The sequence below is a fragment of the Rhipicephalus microplus genome, chromosome 8 (assembly GCF_043290135.1).
Source record: "Rhipicephalus microplus isolate Deutch F79 chromosome 8, USDA_Rmic, whole genome shotgun sequence".
NCBI classification, from domain to species: domain Eukaryota; kingdom Metazoa; phylum Arthropoda; class Arachnida; order Ixodida; family Ixodidae; genus Rhipicephalus; species Rhipicephalus microplus.
In genome coordinates this window covers 15,869,501-15,896,909 of record NC_134707.1, presented here as the reverse complement: position 1 = coordinate 15,896,909, position 27,409 = coordinate 15,869,501, and the positions used below count along the sequence as shown (strand labels likewise).

Genomic DNA, 27,409 nt, shown 5'->3' with positions numbered 1-27,409 from the left:
TAACGGAAACTTGGAATGGGTCCAACTTGATCAACGAAGTCGAAACTTTTTCGAACTGTTAGAGCGCGGTAAAAATGAAGCCCTACTGAATGTTCGCTTTATTTCTTTAGTGTTTTTGACGCTGCGACTTCGTAATGTTTGCTTTCTTCACATAGCGTGTTTGGTTCTCTTTTAAGTTCAAAGCTATAGATATATGAGCTGTCACCGGGACCGCCTGTTGCGATGAAAAGTTGACAGCTCAAGCAAAGTGCCCGAGGAAGTTAGGGCATTTCAAACGCTAGTTTACAGCCACACCAACTCGCCCAACATTTATGACGACGCCAAGTTTTCAGCCGATAGACGTTTTGGGGAATGAGGAAACTAACTTGGGAAAACAACGAGGCCTTTGTTGCTCACGAAATGCGTGCCGTATTTTTTTTTGTGAAAGCAAAAGCCTGAGATGCATAACTAGGTGCGATGGGTGGCAGTCGACGGTGTCAGTGCTGCCACAAAGGGATGCAAAAAAATTATCATTTTTAGGACGTAACCCTATGACGTCCACTACACGTCAGAGGTGACCAAAACTTTTGACATCATCACTTGACATCGTCACTTGGTAAAGTGTGCTGAGCTTAGGGACACTGGAACAACCTGGGAGGTGCACAAATAATTTAAAAGCGTCCGATTTCACCGGCAGGGCAAAACGACGTCGGGCACCGCAGTAGGATCCCGCGGAAAAAGGGGCGGGATGGTGTCAGTAATGTTGACTGAGGAGAAAACGACGGTCTTCACGTTCAATTAACTTGGTGCGAAGGTATGTAGGATACTGTGAACCCTTTGTGATAGAAAATATGTGGACACTGCAGGAGCATTTCTCTCGTAGCCTTTGAAGTCACCATGCACGATGTTCCGAATGAATTTCAAATAGCAAACATCGCCTCAGGTGTCACATGTTTTAAGTGCAAGTGAGAGCGCGCGAGGGCTGTTGACTATCACAGTTCAGCCCACGACAAACCTCGCCAACCATGTATACGGTTGGCCGGAAGCGCGAGAAGGAGTGCCGGGGAGCAGGGGGGGGGGGGGGGGTGTCGTGGCGTCAGCTGTCAGCTGGTAGTGTGTACTTGGTGGGTTGGTCCACGCTCATCATACGTACATTTGAAGGTATCTGCAGTCGTTGCATACTTTTGTACGTCTTGTACTTTTGCCGCAAAGTTTGCGTCATGGTAATAGATAGTACGACAGCCACTTCACTCATTTAGGTGGTCTATTTCCATCAAAGTAGGTCGCAAGCTAAAAGAGTGAGCAGATAGTCTTACTTTGTGTGACACTCCAGATTGTTGCTATCGCTTTCATTGCTGCACCCTTGTGGTGAAACGGACTTTCAAGGCTCAAATGACTAATCAAACGTGAAAATCATCAGTCGGTGGTGCCAACACGAGTAATAGAAAATAGGACCACGGGATGCCTTTCCCGTTCGAGGTGTGTTAATGAAACGCATAAGGAACTATAGGAGCTACTCAGTATCTCGCGTCCTTTCAACATGCTCCTAAATCTCAGTCATAAGTTATCTGGCAATACACCTGCAACGAAATGCGGTTGCCATAGATTAGATACGTACCCTCCAATGACCAGCGAGAAACTTTATTTGTGAAGCTACTGTGGTGACTGTTTGTGCATGTATTTTGCGCAAAGGTTAAACCCCAATACAAAGCCGGTCGAGGGGCCACTGAATGTGAATCGTCGCTGCGAAAAAGGTTGCTCGTGTCCACCTCCCACTTTGATAGCTTCCACAGTTCAAGTGAATGCTTTTGTGGCCCAATTGATGCGGGTGACTATTCAAGTGCACGTCAACTTATTTACATGGCTTTGAGAACTTCTTGGCATATATTTCAATGCGAAAGGCCCGAAGAAGACTTTTAAGACAGAAAGCATTGATTTTTCGTGAAATGTGATTAATAACTGCCGCATCTGCACGAAAGAAAAAAAGAAATCGAGCTATCAGAGAATACTGCATGTTGACTTCACTCTATCCCGTCATCATCATACCCTTCGGTGTACATAGAAGCTGCACGAACTGTGAAATACGCGTCATTTAAAAACGGGAAGAACTTTTCAAAACAGCTCACATGAATACACTTACCGAGTTATTGACTTTTGCTGTTGCTTTCCCTCTCGCGATGTTTGCTGATTCTCGATCATCGTATTAGTCTCATGTATTGACAAAAGGTGGTGTGGACGGCACGCTAAAAATTCGGGGCAGTGAAAAGCACGCTATAGTTGATGTTTCGAAATAGGGAAAAACCATACTGTGTGTTGCACGTTTACGAAAAAACTCATTACTCAATATATGAAGCTGATGCTTCCATAATATCTCTATTCCAACTGTGCTTCATTGAAATCAGGACTGTTTTGAAAGCTGCGGGCTTTTGCACCCAAATATAATGCTAGTGAGAGATTAAGCCGGGCCAGATGAAAGCATGTTTGGCCGTCTGAACAGGATGCCTTTTTTTGTGCGAACGTTAGAGAAAATGTTAAAGAACATTATTAATGTCAATTTTTATGTCGTCGAGTTAACGAACAACACGCCGGCCTCGATCCACGCCATTTTTTTGGTTTCTGTTATTTTTTTCCAACTATCTCATGATCACGCAAACATTTTTTTTGCACCTGAAGAGCCAGGTAAGACTTTTGCCTTAATAATCGATCATGTCCTTAATATGCACCTGCGCAACATGGCGAAGCTTACGTATGACTTTACGTTACATCAGTGAATGCTGAACTGAAGGCTCCATAAGTAAAATGAAAAAGGTGTGCATTAAGCCGGTAATCAATGCATTATGCGTGAAATATGTTTAAGAAGCTTAAAAGCTATCAAAGTGCGCTTGGTTTACCAAAATATTTATGGCATTTAAGTCACTTACACGACAGTGTGTGCCTCAGCTCTTCAGCCTATCTATCGCACTGTGACTCAGTTTCTGGGAACGCCACCGAGACGATTCAAGAAGTATATTTCTTCAGATATCACTGGCTCGCAAGTCCTTCTTTCGGTCTCTTTTCTTTTCTCTATGCTGCTTCTTTCGCTGCATTCTTTCACTCGTCTGGGGTAATCAATAGCGTGCAGCCATTCTCCGAATTCTCGCGCCCCGAACAGCGCCGGAGAACGATGCACCGGAACCGCATGTTCAGACGAAGTCCGGGGTAAACGGAATCTAGACGCCGACAGCCGACAATCAGGCCTTGAGAAGCCTTAGGCGTGCTAATCTCGAGCTGTTCGCGAGCTGATTACCAGCGCTGGAGAATCGTTTGCACGAATGCGATAATCCTTTAATCTATATGCGCAACTGTCATCGTCCTCGCGCCCAGTTCAGCCGCGGCATCCCTAGAAAGGCCGCGAGGTGGTGCTTCCATTAGCATTCGAGGCGAGTTACAAGCAGAACATGTTGCCCACTCTTCAATTTTCTATGTCAAGCATGGTGACATACTGTAACGCTGTTATAACGACAGAGCAGCAAGCAGGAGGTAGGAACAGTCGTGTAAGTTGGTATACATACGTAATGAAATTCTGCAGCGCAAAAGAACGCAGAAACAGCGGAAGGAACGTAGAAAAAATTTCACCGACACTTCCCATACTGCCTAATTCAACTTGTGAGCACACCTTTATGTGACTTTTGATTTTGCGATAAGCCAAGGCCGACAGTATGAGAGGAACGAGTATGTACGATTGACCACAAAATTTTACGGACCACATAAGCGCTTGGCCAAAAGCCTCTTCACGGCACTTCCGCTACGTCAGCGATGATCGACAGCAATGCAGCGCCTGAGACGCGTCCCTTGCTTAATCGGTGGCCCATACCAATATTTTGGGTACGAATAATTGGGTAAAATAAAATGGGTACAAATAAAATGGGTGCGAATAATTTTCGCCTTTCACTTTTTAGGTCAGCCTCGCCGCGGTGGTCTACTGGCTGAGGTACTCGGCTGCTGACCCGAAGGTCGCAGGACCAAATCCCGGCTGCGGCTACAATTGATTGATTGATTTGTAGGGTTTAACGTCCCAAATCCACCACATGATTATGAGAGACGCCGTATTGGATGGCTCCGGAAATTTCGACCACGTGGGGTTCTTTAACGTGCACCCAAATCTGAGCACACGGGCCTACAACATTTCCGCCTCCATCGAAAATGCAGCCACCGCAGCCGGGATTCGAACCCGCGACCTGCGGGTCAGCAGCCGAGTACCTTAGCCACTAGACCCCCGCGACGGGGTGGCCAGCTGCGGCTACTGCATTTTCCATGGGGGCGAAAATGCTGTAGGCCCGTGTTCTCAGATTTGTGTGCACGTGAAAGAAACGCAGGTGGTCAAATTTTTTTGAGTCCTCCACTATGGCGTCTCTCATAATCATATGGTGGTTTCGGGACGTTAAATTCCGCGTATCAATCGATCGATCATTCAATCAATCAATCGATCAATCAATCAATCAATCACATTTACGCCACGTGCTTCTGCCTCGATAGCAGTCTATCAGTATAACTGCTATCAGTCGCAATTATTATCACGAAATGATACCTAGCTGACAGAACGCCTTTCGTGGCATGACGTGACAGTTCTTATTTTGCTCTGAAAATAGAAAGCGGACAGTCATACTGCAGATAAGCGATTCACGTGAAAACTGTGAACCAACAATGCGCTATACGCGGCAGTAATTAGCTGAAAGGCCAGTATATAGCAAGACCCGTTTCCAACCTAGCACTGTGGTCGACAATAAATTGCGCACCGCTGGTGGCGCCCACAGGTAATTTGGCATAGAGTAACGGTAGCATATAGAGTAACTATACATTCGAGTTCCAAGAGACCCGTTGCTCTGCTCCTTTCTCTTATGAACCATAAAGGCTTTCTTCCAGAAAGCGTTGCAGAAACAGCTCCTTTTCCTCTCCTTCGAGCTCTCCACCCACTTGCCCTCGCCCCATCCTCTCTTTTGTGTAACGCTACTGGAATGAAGTGACAACTAGAACCGCCAGAACAGTGTCCCTTGACGTCCTCCACTCCCTACGCCCAACCTTCTGACGCATCTCTCTTCCCCCTTTTCGCTAATCCCGTCCTTAGAGCTCTGCGTGTTCATCTTCTTCGGTTGTCGCAGCCGTGGACACTTGAAAGATTTCCTCGCCGCGAAAACATTCAGGCTTGCGGTTATTTCAGCTCATATTTTTTTTATTGCTTATGCAGCATCCTTTCGCTCTGTGGGTAGAAGCGTTTGCGAAACGAGAAGCGCCTGCTTTCTGCCGATAGCGACTACACAATCCCCACGAGAAAACGTGTTATTCGCGAGCAGCCAGGAATCCCTTGCATGCCGGGAGCTTGCAATGTTTGCTGAGCAAAATCTTTCTCCCCCTCACAAAAATCAACCGTGGAGAACACCAAGGCAAATAATGCGGCATGTACGGCGTGGATCGAACTGGGCGTGTTATTACAGTCGGTTGTGTGAAGACGAAGTGTACCGTAGTCTATACATAGGCTGCCTTGTTTCGTATTCGGATTTATGATCCGAACTGGCCACCGCTCTCTGCAAACTGATATTTCGTACCACTCTACCATTTCGTAGCAGTTAGTTAAAAATGGTTTTATGATGTTTACATCAAGGATGGTAGCTTGCTTGTACACTGGGTCTTGTGCTTAGCCCTTCATTTCGGTATGATGTGCAAGATAAACGACGGAGCGAATAGACTGGCCAACCAGTGAAGTGGACAAAGCACCAAGCATAGGTCAGCAAAACTTTGAGCTCACTCAGACTTAGTCGTGACATATATTTTGAGCTTCGGACTCACTAGAACCCAAACTCACGAAAATTTTCTTCAGCTGGGCTGACTCGGATTCAAGGTTTGATCTGAGTCTGAGTGAGTTATAGCGAGTCGACTCACGAGCCCGTCAGCTTAGAATGAGCTTCTTCGACCATGATTTAAATGCTCTTTAACACCAATATCTCGCTTAATCAATGCTCGTTTTGGTGCCGTTCAACACAGTATCTTCGAAAAACGAATTGTAAGTGCTTTTAAACCAGTAAGGTCACTTGTATTTGAAGAAGATAACAGCACAAGATACGACAATGAAGACGTTTCCTGGAAGAGTTGCTGAGGGGAGTTTAAGGCACCCGGTAGGTAATTTGCGCCTCGAGTTAATGAATATTGAAACGCTGTATGAACGACGCAGCCTTGAAATACCTGTGAGTAGACGTGAGTATAAGCGTGAATTCAAGAAAAGCTGACAGTAATGCTGAGGATGACTAGATAGGATCCTATATCGGCCAAAAAAACAGTCAATTACTCGGACTCACTCAAGAAAGGTATTTTGCGCTTTGGACTCACCCGCACTCACACTCACCGAAATTTTCCTGACCCGAGCTCACTCGTACTCACACTGCCGGAAGTTTTCTTCAACCGGACTCCCCCGGACTCACGACTCGATGTCAAATGTAGTGATTTTCAGTAAGTCAACTAATGAGTGAGTTCGCCGACCTATTCCAGCAAGGCAGCTGAATAACCACTCTTGAGAGTAGCTAACCAATTTGCAGCATGTTGCATAAACGAGGTACCTGGTAAATTTAATAATCAAATTCAAAAAGCGAAATGTCTGTACGACGCCTAACAAATTTAACTTGATTAAATTATTGTTTTATTATTTTATATCATTTATTTTATTATGAAAAAACTAGTTATATCAAATAAAAGCTCTTCAAGGGTGGTTTGAGGCAGTCCTCTTCAGTTTTCCCAAACACAGTAGCAACAGCACAGCGATTTTTCTTACCTTGTGGTACTTTTGGACGAAGTATCACTGCAAACACATCGTCATTCACTTCGACGAAACTATTGAATCACTAAAGTAGATAATTAGTGATTTTTTGTGTGGCGTAAAGACTTTCTAATCAGTACTGAAAATATCTTTCAAATGAACATGAATAGACGCGCCACTTCCCCGCCGCGGTTGTCTAGTGACTAAGGTACTCGGCTGCTGACCCGCAGGTCACGGGATTGAATCCCGGCTGCGGCAGCTGCATTTCCGATGAGGTGGAAATGTTGTAGACCCGTGTGCTCAGATTTGGGTGCACATTAAAGAATCCCAGGTGGTCAAAATTTCTGGAGCCCTCCACTACAGTGTCTTTCATAATCATATGGTGGTTTTGGGACGTTAAACCCCACAAATCAATCAATTGATAGACATGCCACTTAGGCCTCCTTGTGGTACCATCTATCTGGATCATTGCTACTATCAATTGTATCGCTTTTAACTGTCGCCAGGGGGTGCCGCTTCCGATAAACGCGGAAGTGGCACCCCTTTAAGTGGGTAGACTTAACTAGAAGGAGGTTATCTGATTGGTGGCTAAAGTCAAGGCACGAGTAAAAATTAAACCCTTCACTCGAATTCTCAAACTCACTTTTTAAAGAAAAAATAAATCTAGTTTTTGGTTCATTAAGTAATACGGCTTGGTGGCGCTAGCCACCGCCCGATCTGAAGGGTAGAGCCATATCCATTCATCCATCCAGCCACCTTTCAACGGATTCATGACGATACTAAAGGCAAGACGAAACTGTCAATATTGTCTTGTCGATAGACGTTTTAACAGTGAAGAGCTTTTCCTATATAGAAGCATTTTCTCACGTTTTTTACGCTTTACAGAAAGAGCTGCATATATATCCTTTTCAAGCGACTTTTCAATAATATTTTTTGTATTCTCTTCGCTTAGAAAATTATATAGTGAGGGAGATAACAGGCCTCTGAAGACCGTTGCCTCCTGTCTTGAGCACACTCATGCAAATTAATGATGTCATGCAATAAGAGCAAGTTGATGAAGCTCGTACTCAAGCAACAGAATATAAATTAACGTTTCTATTTCGAACCTCGCAATCACTTGCCATTTTGACTATAAATTCTTTTTCCCGGAGTGATTTTTTTTATTTATCACTCTTAGCCTGCGTGCAGGGACAGTTTTATTCAATTTCCAAGCCTTATATGCATATAAATTAGGACATTTTCTCTATGTCACATTTGCTGTCGTGTCTCATTTGCATGTGAAAGCTTGAGTGTTAAAGGAAAAACAAAAGTAAATTGTTTCGTAAGTGAAGTTAAACGTTCAGGAATCGTTTCTGTTTGATAAAATGTTTCGTAACGGAAATTAAGAGTTGCCTCTGTTATCTGAAGCCCCACTGACGTGCTTTTTAATACACCACGTGTGGGTAAAGTTTGCAAAAAAGAAAAAAAAACACGGTGAGGTAACAAGCGTGAACGTAATAGATTACAAGTATTTCTAATCTTCAGACAAGCCTTCAAAATTCGAAGCATTTAAAGTAAGGAGATAAGCACGCAAGCCTGGTACGTTATACCTGAAAGCGCTAAAGATCTTAACCATTCTTTTTTATTCTCGACTTGATTGCTCATAAGCTCAGCTTGTATTAGCGCGTTACATAAAAAGGAAAATACGAAAGAGATGCCAAGAAAGGTTGGTGCCTATATTTCTTGACGACTGCATCGTCCTTTTTTTTCATATGTGCCGCCTGGCACGCTGGTACCAGCTAAATTCGCGGCTGACCAACTCGCCCGAGCCGCAACACTTTTGAATGTAGATTATTAAATAGTACTTGAGTTCAAAACATACACTACGGTTCGTATCGCTTCTAAACACTGGTCAAAGTTAATCATTTTCTGTTGGTTTTAGAGTGAATCTTCTCCGAAACTTACAAGCAATACACGTATAAATGTCTCTTTGAAATTCACTGCTTGAACTTTATCCTCGCATAATTATGCGAATCGCGCTAGCAAGGGCGTTCGAAGTCGCATTGTTAGAGTGCAGAGTTTTTTTCGCAGAGAAGGCATTTTCACCGAAGGTCATCGCACGATGCCGTGACGATGTCGAAGCTTTGAACCTTCGGCAAATGAGCACCAGAAAAAGAAATAAGAGACCGTTACATACTAGAAAAAGTAGCAGCAGGAAGTGGTTTTTGAAGGAAATGAAAATGGAGCTAATTTCTTTGTGCCGATTATGGCCACATAGCGAAGCTTCTTGTTTGGGAGGGGGGGGGGAATAATAAGGATACTAGAAAGAGAACGATAAAGAAGATGGAGCACTTGCCACGCAGGAGTGATGGAAAGAAAAGGGAAGAGATAGGAAAGACGGGATCCAAGGTCGACGGAGTCCGAGGACGGGGCACCGATCAGCGAGGACTCCATAGCACCAAGATATTGCGGGTCGATCGGGGTGAGCTACGCTGGCGTTGGAGATCACGGACAACACAACCAGTCAGCACGGTATCCACTAAGCAGATGTACCGGGAGAGGTGGAATGAATGAATCTTTGCGTAAGGCGTGCGTGAGATACTTTTTTTTTCTTTCAAACATTTTCCAGTACTGCCTCCCAGCTGTTAGGATCGTCCTCCCAGCTGTTAGCAGCGCAGCAGTTAGATTGCTACAGGCAACGACTGTGGTCGTTCCTTCATATCTAAAGATAACAACCAAGCGTGGCAACGTGACATGACAAGTGTCCTCCATCAAAGATCACATTGTCATATCAGAAACGATTGATGGCCGACAAGACCATGATCGAGAAAGCATCAAGCAAGCAAGTGACCGGCACAAACTCAAAGGCCAGGCCTTTTATACACTAACCAAACCTAACCCAAGCAAAACAAAAGGGGAAGATAGGAGCTTCTCGAGATAAATTCTTGAACACGGAAATACTTGCAACAATCCATTTTAGTTGGAGTGGACTGCGAAGAGCATGCTCATATAGAACGCTATCAGGAAAACAGCGGCTTTGCTAAAAAAGGCGGGGCCATTTGTAGAAACGCTAGTTGCAGCAACACTCCCTGCTCCAAAAAAGTTCTTAAAATACGAAAAGTGGTTTGCGCCGAAAACGACTGCTCAGCACCTCACGTTGTCGAGCGATTGGTACCGCGACAGGTGCACAGTACCGGCACCGCAACACCTAGACACGACTACGTTTCACCTTCGGCGACTACCACCGGCTGCGCATGTGCCGTGAGGTAAAGGACGCTTGGGTAGTCAAGTGACTCGTGCGTTAAGCGATACTGGCCTCATGCAGCAATGAAAAGTCATGTGGGAATAAAACAGTATTTTGACGTTATGTAGTGTCACATGACAACAAAATATCACTTCACTTTCGACTTGCTAGTGTCCTGTGACTAGTTTAAAGTAACAGAATATCATCATCATCATCATCAGCCTGACTACGTCCACTGCAGGACAAAGGCCTCTCCCATGTTCCGCCAGTTAACCCGGTCCTGTGCTTGCTGCTGCCAATTTATACCCGCAAACTTCTTAATCTCATCTGCCCACCTAACCTTCTGTCTCCCCCTAACCCGCTTCCCTTCTCTGGGAATCCAGTCAGTTACCCTTAATGACCAGCGGTTATCCTGTCTACGCGCTACATGTCCTGCCCATGTCCATTTCTTCTTCTTGATTTCAGCTATGATATCCTTAACCCCCGTTTGTTCCCTAATCCACTCTGCTCTCCTCTTGTCTCTTAAGGTTACACCTACCATTTTTCTTTCCATTGCTCGCTGCGTCGTCCTCAATTTAAGCTGAACCCTCTTTGTAAGTCTCCAGGTTTCTGCTCCGTAGCTAAGTACCGGCAAGATACAGCTGTTATATACCTTCCTCTTGAGGGATAGTGGCAATCTACCTGTCATAATTTGAGAGTGCTTGCCGAATGTGCTCCACCCCATTCTTATTCTTCTAGTTACTTCAATCTCGTGGTTTGGCTCTGCGGTTATTACCTGCCCTAAGTAGACATAGTCTTTTACAACTTCAAGTGCACTATTACCTATTTCGAAGCGCTGCTCCTTACCGAGGTTGTTGTACATTACTTTCGTTTTCTGCAGATTAATTTTAAGACCCACCTTTCTGCTCTCCTTGTCTAACTCCGTAATCATGAGTTGCAATTCGTCCCCCGAGTTACTCAGCAATGCAATGTCATCGGCGAAGCGCAGGTTACTAAGGTATTCTCCATTGACTCTTATCCCAAACTGGTCCCATTCTAGGCTTCTGAAAACCTCCTGTAAGCACGCGGTAAATAGCATTGGGGAAATTGTGTCCCCCTGCCTTACACCCTTCTTGATTGGTATTCTGTTGCTTTCTTTATGAAGCACTATCGTAGCAGTTGATCCTCTGTATATTTCTTCCAGAATGTTTATATATACTTCATCTACGCCCTGATTCCGCAGTGTTTGCATGACGGCTGATATTTCTACTGAATCAAACGCCTTCTCGTAATCTATGAAGGCTATGTATAATGGTTGGTTATACTCTGAGCATTTCTCTATTACCTGATTGATAGTATGAATGTGGTCAATTGTTGAGTAGCCTGTTCGAAATCCTGCTTGTTCCTTTGGTTGATCGAATTCTAATGTTTTCTTTACTCTGTTAGCAATTACCTTTGTAAATAGCTTGTATACTACAGAGAGCAAGCTGATCGGTAGTATACAAGCTATTTACAAAGGTAATTGCTAACAGAGTAAAGAATTACCTTTGTAAATAGCTTGTATACTACCGATTAGCTTGCTCTCTGTAGTATACAGAGAGCAAGCTGATCGGTAGTATATATATAGCAAGCTGATCGGTAACAGAATATAACATGGCTTTATTCCCGTTGCATAACGAGCAACTGCGCATGGCGTAATCTTGTATTACACTGTTGTAATCTTGTATTACACTGACATGCAATAATTGACACTTCACGTAACTTCGAAAACACCAGGACCATGCATAGGTGTCGATCAGATACATTTTGTCTTCAGCCTTGTGCCAGTAGTGCAAGTAACACTCCTAATTCTGTTCTAATATATAACTTTCATGTTGCTCCATTCATGTTTTGAGATGATGTTGCTGCTTCACGTGTTTCATGTCTTATGTAACTGGATGCAACGTTTGGAGAAGTGATCATACCTTCTTCATAGTAGTGATTGAAGGTAGTTGCCCGCCTTACTTTGTTACTGTAACATTATTAGGCAGTGACTAGCCCAACTTCAACCTCGTTTGAATTCACAATAGCACATGTTGACCCTTCTTTTGGTTATGTTAATTTCGTCCCATTTTAAAGGTTTTCCGATGCAACGCTATTGTTTGTCGTGAATTGTAGTTCTCATTGTCATAGCAGTTCCAGTGGATTTTTTTCTTTATGTTGGTTAATTCTTTAATGCCTCATAACCTTTCTCTGCTTTGAGAGAACTGCCATTTCCACCTTATCGTGACTCACACAGCCTTTCTCAGTGCTGCACGCATCTAGGAAAGCCCGACCCAACTCTCCAAACGACACACCGCACCAGTGAGTCCGGCAGTGGAGCAGTCATTCGCAATGTGCTCGCGTTCGCTTGGATGATGATGCGGCTGTCACAGGGCCGATATGGAGAGGAACTGGTCGGGGTGTACAACTTTGCGCCACTAGTAGTAAGTTCTCATGGGACATCACAGAAGCGAGCATTATCTCTCTCTCTCTCTCTCAATATCATATATATATATATATATATATATATATTTCTCAGGAGAGAATAAATGGCTAGATGACATACTTTCGCCTGACTCGTCATTGCATTAGCGCTTCGCTGGTCCTGTACAGCGTGTGACGTAGGCGACCGTACTGTACTCATTTCATCAACAAATGAACACATAAAAAAGTCGTGGAAAAAAGACCTGGTGGACCCAATGGACAAAATAAACGGGCAGAAAAACGAAGATTCACTTGCACAGGTTTCGGGCATCCCCGCTGGGATCACCATGCTTTGTGTATGTCGGTGATATAGTGTAGTGAAAACACTGCTGTTGGGAATAAAGGAGAAGCTAAACTTTCGGGAGAGCGGTGGAAAGTTGGCGTTGAGGCTTTTGTCACGTTGTGAGGAGCACGGGGCATTGAATGTAACTACAAGAAAAGAAGTGAATGCTGGATAGCCTGGGCAGATAGGGATGACTTATAGCATCTAGCTACATTGTTTAACGCAAATGTGCGATTGTAAATAGGACCAGACCAGAACACATGATAAGTTTCGGGGAAAACTTACATTTGATAATTCGATAAAGGTGCCAGGCTAGCGCTAAACACTTAGCACAGTCACAGCAAAAGCTAGAAGAGCAGCCTTTTGAGAGCTTTTTGTAAACTGTTGTGGTTACTACAAGTTCTCGTACACTTTCATTACAGCCACCATGTCATAAATCTTCCTAATTTTAGATGTGAAGCAGCACCTGAACTAGCCTGTGTAACGCTGTCTCTCCGTCCGCACCTCTCCCTTTGCCGCAGGTGTTGGAGCGGTGCCCATCACCTCACGCCCTCCTAGCAGTGCAAGGTGACAGTCTCTCTCCCTCGCCTGCCACGCACTCGCCGCGTGGCAGCTCTAACTTTACCCTCTCCACCACTAGCGACGCTCGAGCGCACTCCTCACGTGGGCCTCATCTCACCCGCTCCACCTCTCTCCACCTGTCAGCGAGAAGTCGCGAGCTGGTGGGTGCGCGTGCTGCGCGTGCCTCGAGGATCTCGCGGCGCCGACATCATGCAGAGCGCGTCGCTGCTTGCCGAGCGATCGTGCCGACAGGTGGGGTACCGTTGCAGCATGCTTTCCGCAAGTGTGCGGGTAGTTTTCCCGGCTGTCACCGGCATTGCGAGGGTTAGCAAAGCCGATCACTTTTACGAATCGCGACGTCAACACCGATGAGGCGCAAGCCAGGGAAGCAGAACGCAAGCGTCGGCAGTGGAAGACCAGTGACCCGACTAGATGCGAGTCAAGGACACTGATCACGTTCAAAAATAAAGATACCGCGCGTGTAACACCGGTGAGACGTGGGCCAAGGAAGCCGAGCGCAAGCGTCTTCAAGACATCCCGCCTACTGTGTGTTTGCGTTTCAAGCAAATGTTTACACGAGTAAACGCTACTCCGAATTTCGCTCCAAATCGTTCTTCCCGCACCAGCAGCGCCGACGCCCGTTCAACGCGGGTCAACAACCTGCGCCCCACTGCTGCTTCAAATCCCATCAGGGTTCCTCTTTGGGAAGATGGTCCGTAGTTCTATTTCGATTTGCATTGTAACACCTGCACTAAATTAAAAAATAATGTCCAGTATACCTGTTTTAGTTATTCTCCGTTCGATCTCCGAATCCGCTTGATTTCCTAATCGCATAAGGCTCGTAGAGCTCTCTTGAATTGTGGTCCTTATGAACACACAAAATCCTCCCTCTTTCTAAAAGTGGGTGGCACGCATTCTTCATCGCCTTTTGAGTGTACCTTAAATAGTTTGCCACATGGGAATACTCATCAGATGAATAGTTATTTCTTGAAATGTTTTTTTAATTATATCTTTATGGAACGGCCCGTTTGACCGATATACACTTGACCACCGGTAAAGGGGAATTTGTACACTACTGCACAAGCGCAATGGGCATTTCTAGCGCTATGGCCAACGTGACAAAAAAGAAGCCCTACTGTTTTGTGAATCTTGAAGTGAACACCGCAGGACTATGTTCCTTGCAGTTGTTCAGTAGTCTACGGAATACCTTTTTCCTGTGGTTTCGTGAATGACAAAAAATCGATAAAGAAAGGCTACACTGTCTTAGAGAAGGGGAACGAAAGTTAAAGAAAAGGAGAGAAGTTTGTCTTTGAGCCGACGTAGCAGTTCCACGGGCAACATCATAGACGGCGAATTCACCCAGTATCCTTGAGAAAACGCAACAATTGAAAAAACGGTACAGGCGCAGATAAAGCGAGAGAAAAAGATCACGTATGATATATGTTCTTGCTCACGACTACATACACTGTACCAACAAAGAAGCTTACGCTCATACCTCGTGACGCGCGTGGTTTTTTTTCGTTCATTCAAACTGCAACGCTACTGCCGGAAGAGTAATATGGCCGACGACAGTAGTGCAAGCCGCAAAAGATACGCCCGAGGCTTCCATGAAAGGCGACGCCCTTTGGAGGCGTTGTTGCGGATGAAAGTGCAAAGTTTGGGACTAGAGCAATGTAAATAAGAACGTAGCCTCGAAGTGAAACGGTAAGCGTAAGAAGGAATTGAATGCGTGAAAACTGAGGCCGCATAATACCGGCGTGGCATCTACTCTCGCAAGATGCGGAGGCGTGGAAGGACATATCGTAGGCGCGTCCGTCTTTTGAGGTCATGGAAAGTCTTAGCGGGAGATATATGCCGGGAGCGCCATGACAGCAAGGCCCGCCGGTAGATACCGTGTATACCCGTGTTTTTCTCATCTATTAACCATGCATTCGCTTCTGGGATCATGACTGCTGTGCTTAGTAGAAAAAAAAAACAGTGCTATTTTTGTTTTCAGGTTGAGACAACGGTAAATGGAACGACAAGTACAAAACACTGGCTTTCGAAATAATTTTTATTGCACACGCATAATGCAGTTTACGGCGAAAATCATAAAAGTAAACACTATAGCGTAACATGACTATTTAGCATGACTACTTGTGCTTCATTACAAAGAATAGTTCGACTGGCTACAAATAGGCAGACTTCTGGACAATGTATGATCAGTCTTGAGGCAGAGTGTGCATGAAGGCTCATCATACAAAAGTGACTAAGGACCAAGCACGTGTAAGAAAGACTTTGTGCAAAGGTCTTATTCACAGCTTGTCCAGACGAAATTCTAGTCCCACGTGGTTCTTTCACCAGCTACGAATTTGCCACACGCATGACCGCATCCAAGACGTGGTCCTGGGGCACCCACATGGCGAGGAAAAATCGTTTAACATGAAAGTTGTGAATCCCTACAAGCGATCGAAGAAACGTAGCGCAGCAATTCAAAGAGATGCAGATTTGGAGTGCTCCTTCAAGAATGCATCTTGAGTTGTTGAGGACACATGCGCATGTAAAAAACCGGGCTTTGTGTTTTTCAAAAAGTCATTCGGAAGTCAGCGCCAGTCTGATATTTATGTGTCTTGGCTTGGCTTCGTTTCGTTGCGGTATACATCCTCAGTATATACCAAGCAACATACGCACTCACCCCCCCCCCCCCCTTTTTCTTACCAACATGCTGCTGTAAGAGTTCGAAAGCAAACAAGATTTTGCATTGAATGCAAAATTGGCAATGAATAAATGAGAGGCCTTCAAAAATTTATGGCCTTTGTCTGGGGCTTTTCAGCGTTAAGTATGGTGAGTAAACTGTTCTTGGAATGTAATACCAGGGGCTGTCAGTCTTTATTATTCTCAAAAAGCTGTGGCGTCCAAACCCCTAGACTTTAAACAATTATCTGTTCATTCCCAGTGAAAAAAACAAGGTGCAGAGTTGGGATTATCCTCCAGAACAGGAGTCTTGCGACTTTTTCAGGCAGAGGGCCAATATGCTTCAAGCCAACTGGACGGGGGACAGAAAACCAGCCAGAAGAGGGGGGCGGGGAAGGTTGACGGTGCAGATAAAAAAAATCGGTGAACAATCATTGGTGAACAACATTAAAATAAGAATTATGTTTTTTTTCTGCATGCACGTCACACGATTTTACAATACAAACATTAGTTTCAAGTTACACGATTTTACAATACAAACATTAGTTTCAAGTTACAAACTAAATTGTGGTAAAAAACTTACCAGGCTTCTGCGGAACGCTCAGCAAAGTCACAGCGAAACTGGAAGAGCAGCCTTTCTACCGCCTTTTTAAACACATTTTTGGGTACCTGCAACAAGACACTTGCCGGGTACCCACTACACCATGAATAATGATTGTTGTGTAGTGAGAAAGCTTTCATTATGCCGTTCTTCGTCGGTCCTACGGAGAAGCGTGGTACCCGCTACACAATTCGGGAAGAGCAACGAAGACTGGGGAAGTGTGCTCATGACGTGCCGGGGTTCGTATACAACTGCCTCACGAGTCATCGGTTGTCGATCCCTACTTTAGAGGATTATGAAGGCGAGGCAATCTTACCTTCGTAATGTCTATTATCGCCATATGAAACGAAAAAGTGGCAGGGTACTTTACGAATTCACCTAGGACAACTTTAAAGTTTGATTCCACTATAGCATGGCACATCCTCACTCAGGGAGATAGGCCAAGAAAGCGTAGCAAAACTTTTCGATGGCTGTGTTTCAATGCAGACCGTAGACGGATAAATATACAGCGATGTGGACAGTGGTCATCTTAAATCACATTGCAATTCACACAGCCGGCAAAATAGACAGCTTTCAGAGGACGGCACCATAGACGAGAGCGATGCCGGATGATTTGCTGTCCAAACAAGAAGGCGGCTCAGTGAAGTCCTCGGATAGCTCGGATCTAGCTCGTACGATTGTGTGCTAACAAGTAGACGCTTCTCCAGGCACTTACTGTGAATTACTTTCAAAAAGGCGGCTTGGAAATTCTCGGATGGCTCGGATCTAGCTCGTATGATAGTCTGCGCACAAGACTACTGACCTAAGTTCAACTGTTCGTAGATTTTAACACGAGATGAGTAAAAAAAAATTAACATTACTCTGCCTTTTTAACTATCTTCTATCGTCGTGAAGTGGCGTCACGCCGCAAAAACGTCACCTAGACCAGTTCCATTTCTCGGAGAACATTGGGTGCTATTGCTGTTTTCGAAGTTGTCTACAAATACTGTCTACGATGTGGTGGAAAATTCAAACACATCAAGTGAGCACTACACTACTGCTTATTGATAAATATATCAAAAGCAACTAAAATGATAATTTACAAGTAATAAATAGCGATAGCGAGAGCCGTTCTTTTTTTTTTGTCGATGTATTCATATTCCCACGCCCCTCACCAAAAGCTTTCTGATCCTAAAGCAAATATGCAAGGCCTCTGGGATCATAGGCACTGCAACAAATCTGAACATCACATGACTTTACACTGCCTCCGTGATCAACTCTCTTTTGAACAAGATGTGCTGTAATGTGACGAAGTCATGTGTTGACGTCATGACTACGTCACAAATATTATTTGTTTGTGGCATCATGATTCCATTATTAAGCCCCGCCGTGGTGGTCTAGTGGCTAAGGTACTTGGCTGCCGATCAGCAGGTCACGGGATCGAATCCTGGCTGCGGCGGCTGCATTTCCGATGCAGGTGGATATGTTGTAGGCCCGTGTGCTCAGATTTGGGTGCATGTTAAAGAACCCCAGGTGATCAAAATTTTCGGAGCCCTCCACTACAGCGTCTCTCATAATCATATGGTGGTTTTGGGAGGTTAAACCCCACATATCAATCAATGATTCCGTTATATCATGGTGTTGTTATGGCGTACAGATCTTTCCCATTGCTCTTGTAGACATCACCAACGTGCGACACCAACGCCGACATCGCCAATGGCCAATTTTCTTGTTTGAAGAGGCATCTGAGGCTCTCGCTTTAATGTGTTTATGTAACAGGAAGTTTTAGGGTCACTAACGACCACAATGATGACATGAATTATGAATGGTGTGGCTTTCATGTGACCTGTGCATGAGTTCATGTGGTAAATTCGCATTTCATCTGATTATTTCGAAGTTTCTGGGGACCTACGGTTTAAGCTGACAGAAGTGCGTTTGCGCGACGGCCGTGTGATTGAATGCTTCAAATCGAGGTGCATAGTTGAAAACGTGACAATGTCAGCGGTACTATCTGACGAGGTTGTCTAAAAAAGTTTTTTTCTCGGCATGATGCAATTGTCCTTTATGCTTGTTCATGTTCAAGGATGTTGTTGTATAAGTGCCTCTCTCTCTCTCTTTATATATATATATATATATATATATATATATATAAAACTTCAATACGTTGCATATGCAGCTCCGTCTTGCTTTTGCGTGTGTGCGCATGCTATTTGAGAGGCATGAGGGACGTATGCGCAAAGTTTTCATGCACTTCGAATCACGATGCCTGCGTTGCATTCTTGTGTAGAAGTCCAGAGATCACCTCGCCGCAGGAATTGCGTAAGACGAGTGGTGATGCATATCGGATGCGCTGACATATGGAAGTAGAATCGGAAATATACTTCCTAGTTTTCGGTGACGTGAGCCTCTCCTAATCGAATATGCGGAGTTTGCATGCATAAATCAGCATCTGCTGACAATTCGGGCTGCTGGAGTCTTATGTTAAAGAAGATAAAAAACTATACTTTAGATGTGGTGGAAATGATTGCGAGAGGACAACAGGCCAGCCAATGGCGATGTCGTGCATATGGCTCTCGAAGTTGCACAATGAATGGGAAGCAGCACTTAAGTCGGAAGCATCGTGATTGTGTGAATTGCGCATGCGCGAGTTCAGGTTCCTTGAATCCAATTATTGCTAAGTAATCAGAAGCTCATAATAATAATTGTTTTGGCTTTACGTCTCAAACGTTGATATAATGATAAAGAAGAGTTTAGCGACGGGCTCCGGAAATTTCGACACCTTTAAATTTATTTGAAGCTTGCCTAAATCTGAGTACATGGGCTTCAAGAGTTTCGGCTTTCATCGAGAATGCGGGCGCCGTAGCCAGGATTCTATCCCACGACCTCCAGGTCAGCATTCAAGTATATGACCAGTAGACCACCATGGCGGTTGAATTTGAAGTGCAGGCACACTTTGAGTAGACGGCACACATAGGGTAATTTAAACAATTTTCAGAAATGCCACTCCTCATATAGAACGACACTGCGTGGCGCTCCCACGTGAGGACATTGGGACCTAGGCACGGACAACAATAGAAAAAAGAAGAAAGTAGATGTGTTTTCTGTGCTTCAGCTGCCACGGCTGGTCGTTTTGAGAGTGGAGGCGGCCTATATGTATAATAATAATGTAGCCGGGTTCTCCGAAGATAGTTTAACAGCCTGATCAACTTGTCGTTTAAGTGGAATAGTGGAAATTAAAGAAATTAGGCGCCATAGAATAAGTTTTAGAGAGTGATAACAACCAAACTGAAAATTACAGGGAGTCAGTATAACTATTAGGGCTAATATTGATAACATTAGAGCCCAAAACTATTTATAAAAGCCCATAATGACAGATAGTTAATCTAGTTGGCACAGATTCGTCGCGAATAAGAGTGGGATTGCAGACTGACGCAGAATAATGTTTTTTTGTGTGTGTTTTCCCAGTACTAACATGTGGATAGGACACGTGGCTCAAATGCCGCCGGACCTTCAAATTTATGTTGTTGTTTTTCTGTCCGGTATTAAAAAATCGAGACCACATTAACGCTGTTGCTGTGTTGTTCTCACTGACGACGTCAGTGCCTGCAAGTCCACTCACTTTCGTGCAAGTTCTACGAGTTGCTCTCGTGCCAAAAATAGTGGCCAAACTTTTCAGGGAATATCCTTGTATGGACTTTCCTGACTGAATCGGATTAATCAAAAATGCGTCTGATGCACCAGTGTGATTGATGAGCCGCTTGTTACGCTTCGCGGAAGCGTTCGAATCTCGATTACAGCTGAGTGCCGAAAGGGCACATGCCGTGCCTCGTAGTTTCTTCTTTTAGTTTTATTAGGGGTAACGTTGAGTAGCCTTAAACCAATTATCTGCAGATTATAAGCGTTGTGTACAGCATGGTTCGAGGAAATATATATATACAGGGCGTCCAACATAACTTTAGCCAGCGTTTAAAAACATGCCGGAACACATAATTACGGCGCGACCAAACGCATGCTGCTCACTGTTGCCTGGAGTTGGACTATTTTTGTGTTCTCAACTATTATTCAATTAGATATGTTTAAATAACTAACTTTTTAAGAAAGGAACAGGGATAAAAAATTCAAAGAGAAAGTTGTAGATTGGTTTGCAAAACGTCCGACTAGACAGTTTTGAACTTTATATCTGTTATGTATTAGTGTTTTTCTGCTAATTACAAATGCCCGCGAAATACAAAAAATACCACGTGACAAAACCGCTCGTGCGCTAGTGCGCACAATGATTCTAGTGCTCCCAAACGTTCCGCGTACGAACGACCATAGCATTTGCCCCTTTGTGCTGTCTTGGCAGGGCCGCAGCGATCGTGGTGGCTTTACGATGAACACGTTTTGCTATCGGCCACAAAAACGATATCTGCTGTGACTGTTTATCGCTGTCATAAACCGGTGCGAGGGAAGCGTATCGTTGGTGCGCGGAACGTTAGTGAGCACTACAATCACCATGCGCACTGACGTGAGAGCGGGTTTGCCACGTGGTATTTTTTTGATTTCGCAGGGATTTGTAATTAGCAGAAAAAAACTTATACTTTACAGATATAAAGTTCAAAACTATATTTTTGGACGTTTTGCAAACCGATCTACAACTTTCTCATTGAATTTTTTTATTCATCTTCGTTCCTTCAAAAATTAACTAATTAAACAGATCTGAATAAACAATATCTGAGAACACAAAGAATAGTCTGACTAACTTCAGGCAACGGTGAGCAACATGTATTTGGTCGCGTTGTGACTACGTGTTCTGGCATATTTTTAAACCCTGGCTAAAATTACGTGGAATATCCTGTATATATATAGATTGGAAGCGGTGACTTATGTACTGCTAGATTGCCTGCCCCGTGGTTGTAATACGGACTGTCGGAAGAAGGTGCAGAAAGATAAATGAAAGACAAGAATGACAAGAAGCTCGACTAGGTGCACTTCCGGTGCACTGTTCTTTGATGGATTAAAGTGACAAAGGCATGAAGAGACAGATATGGAAACTCAGAGGCTTTCTTGTGGACTCTAGCTAAGATGACTGGAAAGCAAAAGCCGTGTTTTTTTTCTTCTTAGTAAATGTGTAAATTCCACCCCTCCATCCTAGAAAGCCTTTCTGCATCTAACATTGTTTTCCACTGCATTCAGATCAGAGGCGCCTGGAACGTAGTTTTGTATTGACTCTATGATCGCCCCCCCCCCTTTTCAATGAGCATCAATGCCATATGATGATATTGTGTGACGTTACGTCACGCCTCCTCACTATGGCGTCATAATAATGTCAAAAGTTATGGCGCTCTGAAACGCTATGACGACTTCCTATGACGGTTTTAGTTTACGTTAGGTTACCGTCTAAGGTATCGAATGCTTGCGCGCATGGGGAGACAATGAGATTGACTGAGCGAAAACAAAGAAAAAGACTACCGTTGTCTCCTTTGAGTAGTGCCAGGCGAATGCATGAGAGACCGTGTCACTGGTGTACAGTGTGATGAAAGCTATATGACTCACACAAGTTATGAAACAATATATGGAGTAATATAACTTGAGCCATTCCTGCACCACGTCGTATCATTCTTAAGCTTGTAATAATCAAAGAATATCCTAGCCGGACATCCTAATTATGTTCTACATATACCATGACTAAATGGTTAAGAAATGTTAGTTCAGAGTGTACTACGCTCTTAGTCTTCTCAACGAAATCTATCCGACAATTTATGACTGCAAGTGCCTGCTATACGGAGAACAGCTAGCACTTTATGACGTAAAATTGGCCTGAAAATACTCAACTGTATCTCCAATAAGCGGCACATAAACACGGCACGAGTGGGAAGGCTGCATTTACCTGCTCGAAGCTTGAAGAACAGCTCAAGCTGATCGACAAAGCTCACAAGATGGCAAATGCCACATGATTCCAGCATTTCAGGCTCCACATTCGCCGGAAAGATTTTTTCGCAATATAGCTTCTATTTCCTTTATTCAATCATTCATTCAATTCTTCATTCATTCATTCAATCATTCATTCTAATCCAGCAGTAGCAGCACCCGCTTTCAGAATAAAAGTTTCATTTGTGATAAGTGATATGCAATTAGCAATTACACATGCAAATTTTAAGTTCCGGGTAAGATTTATATCCTTCTTTATTTTCTTTTGAGGCAGAGGCTTACTGCTTCTGCTAGAATATGCGTTTAAAATAGTACTTCATGGAAAAATGAAAGCAAGCAGACGCGATATAACAACGAAGCCGTGTTTCAGTGAAGTAGACAGTTTAACAAGACGCCGCTTTTGTGGTTTGACACCCTAATGTTCGTGAATTTTTATTATAATGAATTGCTTCAGCTTATTGTTTTTTCTTTTTTTTCAAAGAAAGCTGCTTTCAACTCACAACTTGCAACAGTGGTGATGGAAAACCGGGTGTCGGGGAGCTTACAAAAATGCAGCCTTCGGAGGTGGCCCAGTCAAAGTGTACTTCTACGCGCCGTTTTCCAATAATTTACGCTATTCCGATCGTGCAGATTAACCCACTTTACACGTTTGGGGTTTTTCCGTGTTTATTACTAATGGGTTTACTTTTTGGGAAAAGCATGTTCTCACGTATCGAAATACACATACCGTAGAGCGTTTTCAATTGTCTAAATAGCATTATCACTGAAAAAAAATTGAAAAATGAAATCTAATAGTCAGGGGCATAGCTCGGCACACACACTCCCGAGGGCACTCCTTCAAACTCGCTTTAACAACCCTTATTTTGCAAATTTTGGTTTGAAAAAAAAAAGTGTTTTACTTTCTTGAAGCCCCTTTGAATGTGCGAAGTGGTTTAGAGTCTGAATTTAATGGTGAACCGCTGCTTCTGGTGCGGTAATCTGATATTCACTCGAGGTGACTTGACAATTTTGGATACCGTATCTTATTCTTGCCTCCAGCAAGTGAAACGCCTTGCTGCTTAGCGCGTGCACAAAAGCCCAGTAACGTAGCTTTCTGGGAAAGTTAGTTCAGATTAATAGGAAGAAGAAACCAGTGAAAAATTACACAAAGACACCAAAAAAGATCAATCCCACAGGCCAAGCCCTGGACGTAAAACTAAGTTTCAAGTCCGGGGCTCGCCCTGCGAGGTTGTTAGTTGTAAGTCCAGGGCTTGCCCTGTGTGGTAGTTCTTCGCTGTTTTCATGCGGTTTGTCACTGGTTTCTTCTTCCTATCAAACCTCTTTCCGAGCGGTTGTGCTTCCCGACGCGACCAGGCCCACCGAGCTCTCCTTACATTTGTAAACCAAGCGGGCCTGGCCATCCATTTATAGACAGTTTCTAAATTACTTTTTATTTATGTTTTTACTCATACTCGTGGAAGTATTCGTCAATTTTTTCATTCCTCATCTTTTCATTTTCTTCCCTCTAATCTTTGTTTTCTGTGTTTTTTCCCTCCTCCTGAAAGAGTGAGCAGGCGTTGTGCCCCTCCAGGTGGCAGTTGCCAGCTTGCTCTCTCTCTCGTTCTTCTGTGTCCTTGGGTATCTGTGTATGCAAATCAAATAAATGAAAGCACGATTCCAGGCATGAAGAAAGAAAAAAAGTTAGAAGGAAACGTTGAACAATGCGATAGACAGAAAGGAAGAAAGAAAAAAGAACAAAAAGGTGAAAAAGAAAAAAAACGGAAGAAGAAATTGTAGTGATAAAGAAAGAAGAAAAAAGAAAAAAGAAAGAAAGAAAGAAAGAAGTATGCAAGGTACGCACACACCGAAATTCAGTTGCCCCCTTTTTCCCCCATAGTACAAGGGCTCCTGATTTGTTTTTCTTGTAGTTGTTTTTTTTTTTGCGCGGTATATCACCAGGTTTCCGAAATGGTGCACGGTACCTTTTCCTTGACTGCCTGCAAACAGTCAGCCCTCGTATCAAAGCTGTCTTTACAGCGCAACGATGTATTTGCCACAACCTTATACAATAGATGTAGCCCCAAATCTGGGGCAATCCACAAGCGAAGACTTCGCATGAAACGGACAATCGGGTCCTAACAAGCTAGCTAAGCGAAAGCACGTTTCGTGACTATGCATTCAACAGATTGTATGAACAAGTTCGCTGTCAATGAATACTTTGTTTGGGGACGTCAGTTGCAAAATTCCATAGTGCAATTCGAGATACACTTTTGATGGTACACTTGGTGGAAAAATTTTTCGCACAGAGAGCAGTGATCGACTTTGCTCCTGTTTTGTGGCTCGATTCCTTCGTCGACACTTACAACAATGTGACAAGATCATGTGATTTTGAGTGCGAAGACGAGAAAGTGGTTTTAAGTGCGGAGTTCTTGGGGTGGCCGAGCTCTCGTGTGGTTTCGTGTACTGTGATCGCATTTACACGTCGTCTTTTAGCGCCACGCAGGCGAAACCGCATATCTCATAGCGAGCTGTTGCGTGCGTTCGCGCCGAAGAGGAGGCTTGTTCAGGCAGTTCTTTGAGTACCTTGATGAGCAAACTAGGTGTGGATCACTTTAGGTCCCCCGGGATGTCGTGTGCTGTCATCGCTTGGCGTAGGACTGGCAAAACCGCGCGTAAAAACTCAAACAGAAATGAGAAAGAAGCGGTAAATAGCTGCTAACAGTCCGAAAGAAAATAAAGAGAAATAAAATGAAAATATAAATAAATAGGAATAATGAAAAAAAAGTGCCGCCATATCCACGAAGTGAATGATGATGAGTGGGCGAAGCTCCGGAGGTAAACCTGGTAAACCATGAATCCTCTGTACATTTTGCCCACTCGATTTTATTACATCGCTCCCCCTAGCGTACGTCGCCGCACTAAATCGAACGATTGCCTTCAACCAATGACACGCGCCATATGTGACATCATTCCTATTTTATAAGATCTCGCGTCTTTCATCAACTACAAGTACCGCTTTCTAGTTTATAACATCTTGCATCTTTTCATCATCAGCTACAAGTACCACCATCTAGTAAACACTACAAGAACTAAACGAGAGGTGGCTACATACAGGAGACGGTACCGCCATCTAGTTAACACTGCAAGAACTAAACTAGAGGTGGCTACATACAGGGGACGGTACCGCCATCTAGTGAACACTGCAAGAACTAAACTAGAGGTGGCTACATACAGGGGACGGTACCGCCATCTAGTGAACACTGCAAGAACTAAACTAGAGGTGGCTACATACAGGGGACGCACAGCCCACGCCCTAAGGAGCATCGCCCCTAATAAGACGAATGGGGAACAGACCAAGAAGGAAAGTAAAAAGGAAAGAAAGAGAAACCCGTAGCAAATCCTCCACGCGTAGCGCCACTGCTTTAATATTTCTCATTTATTGCTTTTGTGGCCCTTTGTGCTGGCGGTATGTCCTTGTCACCACCTATTCTCACGAGACATGTGGAGAATGTGAACAGTAGGCGTTGAGCCTATGAGAAATTTGCGCTATTAGGCTGCATCCTGCTAACTTCGCTTCCACTGAGGAGAACGCACAAAACAAAGTGAAATTAATGGCTCGCACATGGTAGTCTTGGGATACAAGGTAGACCAGCATGCGAAAGCCCAGAAAAAAATTATGGTAATCGATAAACTTTCTACGCTCCCTCCTATATGAAACACTTCATGCAGACCTTGCGCCCTCATGACCATGAAGCCGTGCACAGGGTTGCCTTTCAGGATAGGGAGCGAGCGTGCGTTGCAGTGCCACTCTCCCTAATATGTATTTGTTTGAAGCTGACTTTGCCTCCCGCCCCACCGCGGTGATCTATTGGCTAAGGTACCTGGCTGCTTACCCGTAGGCTACGGGATCGAATCCCTGCTGCAGCGGCTGCGTTTTCAATGGAGGTGTAAATGCTGCAGGCCACCATGCTCGGAAATGGGTGCACGTTGAAGAATGGGGTGGAGCACATTAGCAAGCACTCTCAAATCATGACAGGTAAATTTCCACTATCCCTCAAGAGGAAGGTATACAACAGCTGAATCTTGCTAGTACTTAGCTACGGAGCAGAAACTTGGAGTCTTACGAAGAGGGTAAAGCTTAAATTGAGGACGATGCAGCGAGTGATGGAAAGGAAAATGGTAGGTGTAATGAAGAGACAAGAAAAGAGCAGAGTGGATTAGGGAACAAACGGGGGTAAAGGATATCATAGTTGAAATAAAGAAGAGGAAATGGACATGGGCTGGGCATGTAGCGCGTAGACAGGATAACCGCTGGTCATTAAGGGTAACTAACTGGATTCCCAGAGAAGGGAAGCGAGTTAGGGGGAGACAGAAGGTTAGGTGGGCAGATGAGATTAAGAAGTTTGCGGGTATAATTTGGCAGCAGCAAACACAGGGCCAAGTTGACTGGCGGAACATGGGAGAGGCCTTTGCCCTGCAGTGGACGTAGTCAGGCTGATGATGATGATGATGAATATGATGATGATGATGGTGATGATGATGATAAAGAAGCCTTGGTGGTTCAAATTTCTAGCGCCCTTCCCTATGACGTCTCTATAGTTGTCATGGGACGTGAAATTTCCACAATTATTATCACTCCGGTTTGCGCGTAATGCAAGAACAACTATTTACTTAGATTTAGGAGCACATGGTCGAACCCTAAGGTGTTTACCTTTATTCATAGTGTCGCACTACTGGTTCCCTCTTAATAGTTGTGTCGTTTTGCCGCATAAAAATGGCAGAATTCGTTTCTGTGATTGAGCAAGAGAAATTGTTCTTAATTGTGCAGTCAGCAACGAATCTTTAGCGATCAAAAAATGGTAACCCTTTCGACCCTGTCAACAATTGATGAGACTGTACAAAACTATCGCTTACGCCTCGGAACCAGAACCAAGACTGCTAACTCTTGGAGAA

The 27,409-nt window shown here is 44.1% G+C and overlaps 1 protein-coding gene across 1 annotated transcript in view; it reads left to right on the top strand.

Moving 5' to 3' along the window:
* LOC142768831 (uncharacterized) overlaps nucleotides 1-13,925 on the top strand; it is a 308,858-nt gene extending 294,933 nt beyond the window's left edge. The window contains exon 5 of the transcript XR_012885492.1: nucleotides 13,275-13,925. The gene's annotated coding sequence lies outside the window, so the exon portion shown is untranslated. The remainder of the gene's footprint in view (nucleotides 1-13,274) is intronic.
* Nucleotides 13,926-27,409: the final 13,484 nt, after the last annotated feature.